General features: G+C 37.9%; 1 protein-coding gene and 2 long non-coding RNA genes across 4 annotated transcripts in view; 1 reads left to right on the top strand and 2 right to left on the bottom strand.

Annotated features, from left to right (window-relative positions):
* Nucleotides 1-5,665, top strand: part of LOC125611652 — a 24,541-nt gene extending 18,876 nt beyond the window's left edge. The window contains exon 3 of the long non-coding RNA XR_007341888.1: nucleotides 5,535-5,665. This is a non-coding gene — a long non-coding RNA (uncharacterized LOC125611652). The remainder of the gene's footprint in view (nucleotides 1-5,534) is intronic.
* LOC125611653 overlaps nucleotides 1-13,305 on the bottom strand; it is a 21,433-nt gene extending 8,128 nt beyond the window's left edge. Inside the window, exons 1-2 of the long non-coding RNA XR_007341889.1 lie at nucleotides 10,456-13,305; nucleotides 1,681-1,686 (exon numbers count right to left, since the gene is read on the bottom strand). This is a non-coding gene — a long non-coding RNA (uncharacterized LOC125611653). The remainder of the gene's footprint in view (nucleotides 1-1,680; nucleotides 1,687-10,455) is intronic.
* Ube2h (ubiquitin conjugating enzyme E2 H) overlaps nucleotides 1-13,312 on the bottom strand; it is a 98,734-nt gene that overhangs the window by 48,627 nt on the left and 36,795 nt on the right. The gene's annotated exons all lie outside the window — the stretch shown is intronic.

Below are 13,312 nucleotides of genomic sequence, written 5' to 3'. Positions count from 1 at the left end.
TTCAATCCCCAGCAAAAAAAAAAAAAAAAAAAAAAAAAATTTCATTGACTGGCATGTGCAAGGCCCTGGGTTGGATCCACAGTGCCACAAAAGCAACAAAAAAAAACCATCATCTGTGGAACACAGTGGCACAAGCCTGTAATCCCAGCTAGCTGAAAGAAGGTAGAAGGATAGCAAATTTGAGGCCAGCCTGTCTCAAAACACAAAAGGCTATGGATGCGGCTCAGTGCTTTCCTAGCATATGTGAGCAAATGGATTAAATCACCAGTGCAACAGTCAGGGGATTTATTAAAAGCATCATCCTCCCAAAGCATTGCTTTTTTTTCTTTTTGTACTATGGATTGAACCAGAACACTTAAACACTGAGCCACATCTCCAACACCACCCTCCCCCACCCCATTTTCTTTTGGTCATGCTGGGGATTGAGGCCTTGTGCATGCAAGCCAAGCATTCTACCAGGTATATATCCCCAGCCCTTTTTTCAATATTTTATTAGAGACATGATCTTACTAAATTTGAACTCTTGATCTTCCTGCTCAGACTCCCGAATCACTGGGATTATAGGCATATGCCAACATGCCCCGCTCTTTTATTTTTTCACAGTGCTGGGCGACAGAACGCAGTAACTAAATTGCCCAGGCTGGCCTTAAATTTGTGATCCTCCTGCCTCAGCCTTTGTAGTACCTGGGATTACAGGCATATGTCACATCTGGCACAATCATTATTTTCTTAAGTATGATATAGCGGGCTGGGGATGTGGCTCAAGCGGTAGCGCGCTTGCCTGGCATGCGTGCGGCCCGGGTTCGATCCTCAGCACCACATACAAACAAAGATGTTGTGTCCGCTGAAAACTAAAAAATAAATATTGAAAATTCTCTCTCTCAAAAAAAAAAAAAACAGTATGATATAGCATGATGGTTATTTAAAAAAAAAAACCCATATTTTTAAGAGAAGCATATTAATATACAAAAGGCAGTAAATGACAATGTGTCAGATTTGCCCCAAAATATTTGAAAAGGAAGAAAGAAGATGTATGAGGAAAAAAAGTGATAATTGTGAGATGTTAATCTGGGTGATGGAAATTCATTATACTACTCTTTTTGTCTACATTTGAAAATTTTTGTAACCAATAGATAATTTTGCTTTTGTTTCACGTCTAATTCTTTTTCCATTTTTTCCCCCAGAAGACTACATATCTGACTACAATCTACTTCCACAGAAAGATGACACTGTTAAAGAACTACCAGTTGGTCAAGAATCCAATTTAAAATCTACAAACTTGGAATATAACTTTGAACAATTGAGAAAAAAATATAAGCCTTCAAGATTCTTAGGACAAAAAAATCAACAATCCACAATGTAAATCCAAACAAATGATTTAGGAAAACTTTTAAAAACTTTTCTGAATCTAAAAAGAATTTAAAAAATAAAACTTTTCTGAAGTATTTTAGAAGGCCAGACCTCAAGAAATATCTGGTACTTGATTAAAACATAGTTTTCCTTTCCTGATCTCAAAGGATTATAAAAATCAATTTCTTAGGGCTGGGGTTGTGGCTCAAGCGGTAGCGCACTTGCCTGGCATGCGTGCGGAATGGGTTCAATCCTCAGCACCACATACAAAGATGTTGTGTCCACCGAAAACTAAAAAATAAATAAATCAGTTTCTTAAGACAACAAAACTCTTTCCTGATTAACTGCATTTAGCTAGGGCTATGTCACAGCCTGTAGCACCTGTCAGATAGGAGCTGTGGTACAGAGAGGAGGCATTATGTGACACTCTAGACCTGTGAATCTTCAGGGTGGAAGCAGATGAAACCACACCTGTGTGAGAGAAGCCAGCAGAGACAAAGAACCCTGTCATTTCAAAGTCCTACTATATCTAACCACAGGAGGTTGGTAAGGCAGACTAGAACAACAACAAAGAAATCCCACCCTTAAGGATGACAACATTTAACCTTGAAAACTTCCAAGTTATAAGGAACATTCAAATTCTCCATAAATAATACAGAAACATGCAAATAACTGGTGGTCCTCTGCAAAATCCTAATGAAAACGTGTTGCAAAACATCCACTCATAGTGCTTAGAACAAAGCTCATCACAAAGCTGTTTCTCAATAATATTAACTAAGCTAAACTTACTACGGTCTGATGGAATATCTTTGTAGTGCATTTGGTGTTCATGTTTCTGATGCTGTTGTCCCTGAAAAATCTTTAAGAACTCCTTTTTTTTTTTTTTTTTAATTACCACCCAAAAGACTATATACCACTTTGACCTTAGGAGAGTTGGACACAAGCCAATTCTATCAATGAGGACAGAATTAAGCTAAGCAAGTGTTTAAAAATCCCCACTCATAGACATTCAAATCAAGACACATGAATCATTGACAGTAAGCAGTGGCATTTTATAAGGCAATATTTTCTTTGGCTTTCTTCATGGTGACATATATAGTACATTATACTTACAATGTGGTGATAAGAATTAATAAATCCCGAGCATTGTACCTATTCAGCAGACGAAGATTATCAAAGTGTGAACAATAATGGATCACAGATAATAAGCAGAAAGCATCTTAGATATGCTATCATCCTCTTCCTCTTACAAAACACTCAACATACCCTGAAGTGATGATCTATGTAGTAAAAGACCCTAATTAAAAAGATCCACAACACAGACCAACCATGGCTCTTCCTTCACTTCTGAAGACTAGCTAAATTACTAGTTTGGATCTTTAGAGATCAACAATTTTCATCAGCCTTATTAATTTTTATGACTTCGATAAGATCAAGGAAGATTTCTAAAAGCAAATTCTTCAAAATTCAAATATAAAAATATAAAAAGAAAAAGATAACACACATGCATATAAAATTGGTTTTCCCTTATAAACAAGTTAGAAACCCCTGCTCTAAAGCTCTGATCACAAGAACTCCTCATCTCTTTTCCAGAACATGAAGAGCTGACATCTGCTATTCTCTTTTATACTATTCCATGTTCACTAAGCATAGCAGGATCAAGTATTAAGTGGCTGTAATGACAATTCAACTTTGATTTCATAAAAATTAAAAGTTCAGAGAACAACACAGACAAGCCTTTTTGAAGCAATGCATGCACAAAAGGGTAACAGATTCAAGATCACTGTCAAGATTTCATACTGAAGAAAGCAAAACTACAGATGAATATACTAGATAAATCACATGTAATTTTATTTAGTGTTCTATTAAGTAGAGAAGAAATGTGTGTTTCAAAACAACACAGATTTGTCGAAACTGGACTCAACTGGACCCAGTTTCTATTGCTCATTTGGAAGACTTTTGAGAGGCAGTAGCAATCATCTGTAATTAATAAAGGCCTGGATAAATAGATTTTAAAAAGCATCAAAAAGTAATATGAAGTGATATGGAAAATAACTTCCTCTCAATTGAAGTTCTGCTTAAAATCTAAATTAAAGATTAGTTGATAGGCATATTATTGCCTAAAACAGATATAGGACACTGCCTTATTTATTATCTTTATGAATAATTAGATGAAAGAACTGGGATGGAAAATAAAAATAACATTACAGTTCCTGTTATTTAAAAGTCCATAGGGGAAATGGCAAATGAAGGGGGGGGGGATTTTTTTTTTAAAATATGCACAAACAGTAAGTGAATAAAGAAAGGCTAGATTGTTAGGAGGTACAAGAAGGAAAAATTTTTTGTTTATTTTTATTGTGCTGGGGATCAAACCCAGGGCCTCACACATGTGAGGTAAGTGCCCTACCACTGAGCTACCACCTCAGTCTAGAAATGAAATTTTAAATGAAAAGAAACTGCTTTTAAAGAAACATTTTACTATAAGAAAATCATTCCAGTGTAAGCAAATGAGCAGAAAACCCTGGAAAGTCAAGAGCAGAGAGGTAAAAGGAGACTGTAACTAGGTGTGCCATGTGATACAACAACAAGGATGTCAGAGCTATTTTCAGCATAACACAAGTAACAGGTGGTAGAGCTCAAGAGGAAGCTGGTAGCCCTGCCACTAAGACTGCTAGCTCAAGACCAGCAGAAATTATTAACACTGAATAAGAAATGGGTTGTCAGATCCAATGAAGAGTTTATGAAAGTGATAAATAAGTTTTAGGAAGCTAATCTAATAGTTAAAAGTAAACAGAAGTTGAAGAATTAAATATGCACAAGCAGTAAGTGAATAAAGGCTAGATTGTTAGGAGGTACAGGAAGGAAATTAAAAATCAAGTCTCTCACAAGAAGTATTTCCGGAATAGTTGAACAATGTGAAAAAAAAAAAAGTTATTTATCAAAACAGGAGAAAACAAACCTAGACACATATGCAGGGATGGGTGTATATATAGTAGAAAAATTTGGCACTGAAAAGGTGACAAAACTATTGGATTTCCCTCTCTCATGTTTGTACCACAGGGATAAGTAGAACTAATAAGCTCAGGTGCCACTGAAACATGCTGGTGCTGCAATCAGGACAGAGCAAAGACACGGGTATGTGGGGGCGTTTACCAGGGATTGAACTCAGGGGCACTCAACCACTGAGCCACATCCCCAGCTCTATGTTGTATTTTATTTAGAGACATGGTCTCACTGAGTTGCTTATTAGCCTCACTTTTACTGAGGCTGGCTGGCTTTAAACTCATGATCCTCCTACCTCAGCCTCCCAACCCGTTAGGATTACAGGTGTGCACCACGTGCCAGGTGAGAAAACACCTTTCAATACAACAAAATAACCTCATCAGATCCAGTGCTGAGTTTCAGGCCTCTGCTTGTTGCATGGGGTTTAAGCAGCCTTCTCATCCCCTAGTCCTGTAGTTCCACTATCCAGAAACTACCATTGCTAGCACATTTTACACAGAAATGTTTACATTTTTACACAGAAATGTTTACATATACACATGTTCATGGCATCACAGACACAGGTGTAAAATGTTCTGCAAATACCTTTGTCGATGCAATCCAACTATAGAACATCTTTATGAGTACATATAGAGACTTAGGCTCCCCCCTCCTTTTGGATATCTGCAATAATATCAATATACCATAATTTAAGCATCCATTAGTGAATGTCTGATTGTCAGACATATTCCCCCATTACAATGTTACAATGAATAGCCTAGAACATGTCTCTTGCTACACTTTTTCAAGTACCTGCAAATTTCTAGAAGCTGAACTTCTAATTCAAAAGGACACATTCCCAGTTTTGATATCCAGTGCATAAATATCCTCCACAGAGGGTATTTGTGTCCAGCTAATTTCTAACTACCATCATATAAACAGAACTGTTTTCTTCTTACTCTCACCAATACTGGTGTTAAAGTTTCTGAAGTGAAACAAAGTTCATCTTGAAACACTACCCTCATTGCCACGTGCATGTCAAATTGCCAAGTGCCGGACTGGGGATGTGGCTCAAGCAGTAACGCGCTCGCCTGGCATGGGTTAGATCCTCAGCACCACATAAAATAAAATAAAGATGTTGTATCCACCGAAAACTGAAAAATAAAAAAAATTCTCTCTCTCAAAAAAAAAAAATTGCCCAGTGCTCTTTCTCTCCCATGCTGCTCACCAGTCCAACTGCAGCACTGGTAAGGTCACCCCAGGGAAAAGAAAAACACATGCCTTTCACAATGACCCACTCTACTGTCCTTCTTCCCTAACACAACAGTGCATGTAATCAGGATTAATGAAGAAAAATATACTGAAAGATAAAAGTAGTTTTCATTAACTCTCTCCAAGACTAACTAACTAAATCTCAACTTAATCCACAAGACAGGTTAACTCCAAAACCTGGACAGCAAAAGCTTAAAAATAAGAATTTAGTTTAACATGGCATCACATAATCAAATGACAAATAGTATCCTATCTACATTTCTAAATACTGAAAAGTACTTTCACATCTAAATTTATAACCCAAATAGGATGTATGTGAGTTTATCTCTTTGATGGATCTGACATTATAAATAACTCCTTACTCCAAACTACTTTTGCTATTATAGCATAAAAAAAAATCAATCCTTACAAAAGGATTACATGGATTTAATTTCTTCACTGACTATAGTTTCAGGAGCCTGTAGTCCAAGTTTCTCTGGAGACCAAGGCAGGAAAATGGCTTAAGCCTGGAAGTTCAAAGCCAAAGCAAGATCCCATCCCAAAACATAACAAAAACCATATTTAACATTTTATAGGAGTATGTAATGTTACTTTCCAATTTACTAAAAGCCAATTTACATTTGACTGCCTGAAATAAGAGATTACAGAGAAGATAACTGAAACATATGGAAGATAATTCAATATACTTACATCTAAATAACATCCTTATGTACTTTTATTTGATTTTCTAGTTTCAAATATTATCCAATGACTTTCTCATGACAGAAAGTCAGCATTTTTACCTCACCTTCATATTCTCACTATCCATAGAACAGTTATGAATCATCATTGGTCAAATTAATACACAGAGATTATATTATGACCATATACATTATTCACTTCTGAGGCTTCCAGTTTACGACTGAATTTTTTTTCAGTTTTTTTTCCACAAAGAACTAATTATTCCCTTAAAAAAATTAAGCTAAAAAAGCTGCCAATATATTGACCCTTAATTTGTCCCCTCAACTCTGACAGAACTGTCTCAACATGGTTAAATACACCAAGGTGAATATTTGTATGTAAATATTTTCCCAGCAAATTTACCTTTTTCATTTCTTTGGTTTAATCAAGCAACATGCATTCCCTGGACATACACTGGCTAGCAAAGGAAGGTGACCCACGAATATGCTACTTAACAGCAGAAGCCACACAGGAAATCATATCTGATTCCAATCCACCAAAGGATAATTAAGAATTCATTTCACTAGTCAAAAGGAACCACTAACATCACTTTAAAAGAAACACAATGTATCAATAGCAGCATTACCTGAACTGTAAAATCGGAGACTAAAAAAAGTCATTTGTGGAAGACTGACAGAAGACAGCAACTCCTAATACCAAACTACCTTTCTGTAACTCAGTTTCACTAAGTCACTCAGTGTCAGAGCTCCCTTTTCCAAAGGAAGAGGATTCTTTTCTATGAATTGATATTTCATAATAAAAATAAGTCCTGAATCCTAGTGATCAGAGAGTGGGCTTACGAGTCTGAATCTTAATAATTTACTTGCCATATGGTCTTGGGCAGGTCACTTAACCTCTCTGTGCCTTGGTATCCTCAATGTACAAAGGGAGTAATAGTAACTATATCAAAGGATTAAGGAAAGGGTCAGTGTTCACTCTATTATCATTACTCCTCAGATTTAACAAGGTACATTAGTGTCCTCGACCTACAAATCTGCAATTACATCTAACTTTTTACCTTTAACATGGCTAGGTCATTATATTGATGTTAGCACTTGCTAGTGAGGAGCTTATTTGTATAACTTGTCCCAAAGACAGCCCAATTTCCTGTTAGTGAAGCCTCTTGGCTCTTTTAAATTGCTACTTTCCTTTTTCAGTCACAACAGCTAGTCCTTTTAACACTCAAAAGTGCACTGAGCACCATTCTAACCTTTTTGTACTGAATCATAACCCTTGCAACAGCTCAGGAGGTAAGTTGTTATTACAAAGACAGGTTAAGGAACAGGGAACTGTGGAGCTAGTGTAAGAACCCAGGTGGTCTAGTTCAAGTATGGTCCTATCTCATCCTATGCTTTCTCTTTCTATAAAGCTTCTCTTTGTCACAGCTTTTGGAGAGGAGGGTGGCATACTCAGGCTGGTTCTGACTAGGAAGATCAACTCCAAACAGACTGCAGAGTACCACAGGGTGGGAAAGAGACTAGTGGGGTTGATGCATGGACAGGTAAGACCTGACAGGCAGAACTGGAAAGGAAGTCACACTACAATGATATTCCTAAGAACTGAAAGAACTTGATGACTAACTGTACACAAGGAGAGGGAAGACTCAAGAATATCTGACATTCCCAATCTGGCAGAGAGGATAGATGTCAATCCTTCTAACAAAAATAAAAAGGCAGGCAGAAGGAAGAACAAGTATGGAGCAGGAGAGAGACAATAACAACATGTGGCCAGGCATGGTGGTACACACAGTCATCCCAACTACTCAAAAGGCTGAGGCAGGAGGATCACAAGTTCAAGGCCAGACTGGGCAACAAGTTATCTGAGATCTAGTCTTAAAATAAAAGGGTAGAGATGTAGCTTGGTAGTACAGTGCACTTGAGTTCTATTCCCAGTACCACAAAAAAAGAACAGATCCTTAAAAAAAGGAATTGAGAGCTGGAGACATAGCAGTAGCATAGCGATTGCCTTGCACAAGCATGAGGACCCAGGTTTTGAACCATGGCACCAATCCCCCAAAATAAAACAAACACAAACACACACACACACACACACACACACAGAAAGGGGTGGGGGACTGAGCATATGAAAGTTTCTTTTTAAATACTAAACAGATAAATAAAATATAGCTTCAGATTCTTACAAACTTAGATTTTTCAATAAATCCCTATTCTAGTAATGAGCATAAAAAAGGCTCTGTGTGATGGATGAAGGCTCTAGAGCAGAGCAAACCTGGATTTGAGGCCTAACTTCATCATTTCCTAGGTGAGTACCAAGTGGGAGGGCTTGTTAGAAATACAGAAACTGGGTTTAACTGCAGACTAATTGAATCATAATCTGCATTTTAACAAGATCCCCTAGTGATTATCATGCATTAAGAAACACCAGCCCAGGACAAATAAAATGTACTCAGCCTTGACCACTCCCCTTCTCCACTTCCCATTGACAAAAGTGAAAATGATCACATTTACCTATACGGTAATAGAGAATAACAAGTGCCAAATATTTACCAAGGCTCTACAAAAAGAAATTAATGTCATACATACGCTATTTTTATTTAATTCTCTCGACCATCCTATTGTGCAAATACATTTTCTACTATAAAGATGAAGACAGTGCCAGTTGCAGCACTATCTAGGGTCAAACTGTTGGCGACTGGTACAACTCCTACTCAGTGTGGCTCTCTTTCCTGTCTTTTGCTTCCTATTAACCCCAACAATGCACATGCAACCTAGAGCAGTGAAGAACATAAAGTGAGCATAAGAGCTAGGAAGGAGAGAAGTCTTGCACTGGTAGGGAACTAAAACAACAGTCTAAAACACCAAACATAATTCAAAAACTGTACTCAGAATAAGGGTCTAGGATGTGCTTATCCTGAATTGGTTTACAGATGAGGATGCAGCACTAAATTTCCAATATTTATTTCAATAATTATACTAAAATAGTAGACCAACAGCAGATATTAACAATGGTCGATAGAATTATGTTAAAATTCTCAATATGATACAGAAATTTCTCAATATGTCTATATTTTGGGTTCACTTGAGATAGAAATTCAGACAAGAGAAGGAACATCTTAAGAGTATCTGGAAGCCAGGCGCACACCTATAATCCTGTGACTCTGACTGGCTGAGGCTGGAGGACCATAAATTCAAAGCCACCCTTGGCAGATTAGCTAGGCCTTGAGTAACTGAGCAAGACTATTTCAAAATAAAACAAAAAGGACTGGGGGTGTGGCCCAGTGGTTAAGCACCCCTGGGTTAAATCCCTGGTACAAAAAAAAAAAAAAAGTATCCTCAGCCAGGCATGGTGACACATACCTATAATCTAACAAATTTAGGAGGCTGAAACAGGAGAAGCACAAGTTCAAGATCAGTCTGGGAGACTTAGTGAGACACTGTCTCAAAAAGTAAAAAGGACTGAGGACATAGCTCAGTGGCAAAGCACCCCTGGATTCAATTCCCAACACTACCACAAAAAAAAAAAAAAAGAAAGTATCTGTAATTGTAGGATAAATGTTACTACATAAGACAGAATTCTAGCTTTTCAATCATTATTTGTCAATATTAACACGCCAGAAAATAATATGCTAAATGAACATTTAGAATTACAAATTTTAAACCAGCGACAGTGGCAAGCAGATTGTGATTTTCTGTGTGATTGATTGATTGATTGATTGATTTGTACTAGGATTTGAACTAGGGCTTTCATGCATATTAGGAAAGTGTTCGGCTGAGCTACATCTCCAGCACCAAGGATTGTGATATTGAGGCCAGTCTGAGCAACCCAGCAAAACCCCATCTCAAAACAAACAAACAAACAAACAAAAACCCTAGAATCACAAGTTCTAACATTTCTGGTTCCAAACAAACCTTAACCTATGTGAATCATTGTCTTAAATGCACTCACCCATGCCCACAATATGACTAACACAGTAGGCCACACTCTCCCTCTCTGCCTTTCTAGCCTTACTGGTTGTCTTCACTTCTTGAAATACGTGCTGTCTTTTTCCTTGGGGCTTTTGCTGGCCCTGAATTCCCTGTTTCTAAAGCTAGCTTTCTTCTTTTCTTATCCTTTATGGTGTGTCTGAATGCCTCTTCCTCAAAGACCCTTTTGATCAAATAAAGTACAAACCCTAACAGGACCCCCCCACCATCTTTTTTAAATTCTAATTTTTCCTGTGGTAGAATATGTATAACCGCCCAATTATTTTCTATTTCAGCCTACTTTGTGTCCTTGTAGATCTTATCATGAGTACTATTTTTCTGTTTACTTCTCACCTATAAAATTCAAGTTCCAAAGGGTAAGAACCTTATTTGACTTGTCTATTTCATTCCTGACACTTACCTTAGTGTCTGGCCTACAGTGGGAGCTCAATAAGAACTGGTTAAACAAATAATGAGAATGGATGCCAGGCCCTCCACTAGACTAGGATCTGGAAATAGAGCACCTGCCTTTAGATAGCTCAAAGTTCAGTAAGGAAATAGACAAGCAATCAGCTACCAGGCAGGAAGATAAAAGTGATGTGATAAGGGTTACCTAGAGGTGGTAGGGAGGCATTCTGAAGATGCTTCTATTGTAATCTAAGAAGGTGGGGAAGCAAAGGAATTTTCAGGAGATGGTGATGCTGTCTAAACCCAAGAGGAGATTGGCATTTTGTCCTTACATAACAGCTGCAATGAAGTTTTCCCTAACACATGAAATAAGATGGCTCCTCACAGTTTAAATTGAGATCAATGCAATGACTAGGAAAGAGGTTGCAAACTGAAAGAGAAAACTTAGTTTCTCATAAAGCAAGATCCAATATAGCCATACTGAGTTTATTCATACATGTGAAGAAATAAGGTATCTGACATAAAGGACCAACTCTATAAGCACTAAAGAATTAAAAAGAGAAAGATTAGCAGGGGCCATTGAAGCCACTGGAAGGGGAGAAAAAGGAGACTGTACAGATACCTGAGTCTGCTGATCATAACAGACCACTCCACCATGAGAAGGTGACAGCAACAGATTATGTCAGATCATTATTACTTGATTCATCTTATTCCTGTTACGATTCCAGCTCAAACAACCTTCCAGTTACAAAACAGGCTCCTAACTATGTCTATCTACAGGACAGAACACATTGGTTCACACTGACAATTATATGCTGGCTTTCAGATTTAAAACTCTGGTTAATCAAAGTCAGGAAAATGAACTTGCTTAGTTCATTAAACACACACTTGGAGGGCAAGAGAGAGAGACAACAAAGGATCCGGTTATTATGAACTCAGTAAGAGGGAAAAGATTTAAAAAAAGTGTTTCAGGTAGACCTGGCAAGTGTATGAGAAGGCAGCTGCGCATGGTGGCACACACCTACACACCCAGTTATTCAGGAAGCTGATGCAGGAGCATCAAAAATTCAAGGCCAGCCTCAGTAATTTAGAGATACCCTGTCTCAAAATAAAAGATAAAAAGAGCTGGGACTGTAGCTCAGTGGTAGAGGGTCCCTAGGTTCAAATCCCAGTGTACAAAAGAAAAAAAAAAAAGGAATAGGACAGGGGGACAAACCAAAGATGTTATTTAAAAATTTGGCTTGACTTATTTGGGGGTGATAGCAACTGAAGAAGAGAGACACAAGTCTTATAGAGAGACATTCCTGTTCAATGCCAGGGCTACAAACGCCCCTGTGTTTACCCATCCCAAAGAATGAACTTGGAGGACTTGACAGAGATTTTGGCATTTTATCATTTATTCCTTGGTCAGGGTGGTGGTGGCGGTGGCGGCAGGCCAGGATATAACAGAGGGCTGCTCCACATCTACAAGGGGGGTGGGGGACGTGTGTTGTGTGTGTGTTTGTGTGTGTGTTGAGTATGTGTGTGTGGTTTTTGTGTGTGTGGGGGTGTAGGTAGCATGCCCACCGTGCAGGTAGAATCCTTCAGATGTTTTATAAACATTCATTTATTTTACAAGCAGCATCACTGTGTTTAGATTCCCTCCTAAAGACTGGAGATAATTGGGTGGACCTCCCTTCTCCATTTCTTTCATTATCACTTCTTATCTTACTGCAAGCTTTTGGAGGCACTGATTAGTGTTCAGCCCAACAGTCCCATTTAGGACATACTAAATCTGAGGCCCCTGAAGAGCAACTACATGAAGATGTCCAGTAGGCATTTGGACATCTCTGGAGCTCAAGAGTATTCAGGCAATCACAGAGAACTCACCCAAGAAAAATCTGTCTATTAACAAGAAATAAAGATCAAATGTGGAACCCTGAGTAAACCCAGGAATTAAGGGATAAAAGAGGAACCTGCAAGGGACACTGAGAAATAGGCATCTAAATTTATTTTAAGAATTTGTAAGATTATTGATGACAGCTTTCAAAAAGAACAACTGCAATCTCTACAGAGAAAAAACAAGTTTTAAAATGAAAAGAAAAACCAATATGCATATAATAAATTCACTGAAAGAGACACAAAATTTCTTACAGAATACCATATTATGGCTTCCTGGGACAGGAAGGAAACCAATGAGATACACCCTCCTGCCTTCTCACCAGTACTTCAAAACACACAATAAAGCTGCTGTTTGAGAGAAACAAAGAATTTGCTTTTAACGCCTACTTTTAAATGTCTAATCCTCACCTAAAGTCTAAAAAGCCCATGATGTTAAACACCTTTGGATGAATTTTCAAAACAGAGATGAAATCTGCAATGTGCATCTTAATAATTAATACTGGTTCTAAAGACATTACTACACATTTATACTCCTGAGAGACCAAACTTCTGAGAGGTTTATGATATACAGCACAGTACTAGTCTCCAAGAGGTGTCCCAGAGTTAGAAGAATTGCTTAAAGGTTTACTGTCATTAACAGCCATTTATTGCTAGGTATGATGACACATGCCTATAATCCCAGCCACTCAGGAGGCTAAGGCAGGTGGATCTCAAATTCAAGGTTAGCCACACTTCTGGGTTCAATCCCCAGTACCACTAAAAAAAAAAAAAAAAAA

This window comes from Marmota marmota, unplaced genomic scaffold (assembly GCF_001458135.2).
Source record: "Marmota marmota marmota unplaced genomic scaffold, marMar, whole genome shotgun sequence".
Taxonomy (NCBI): domain Eukaryota; kingdom Metazoa; phylum Chordata; class Mammalia; order Rodentia; family Sciuridae; genus Marmota; species Marmota marmota.
The sequence above is the reverse complement of the archived record's forward strand: the minus strand, read 5'-3'. Positions and strand labels throughout refer to the sequence as shown.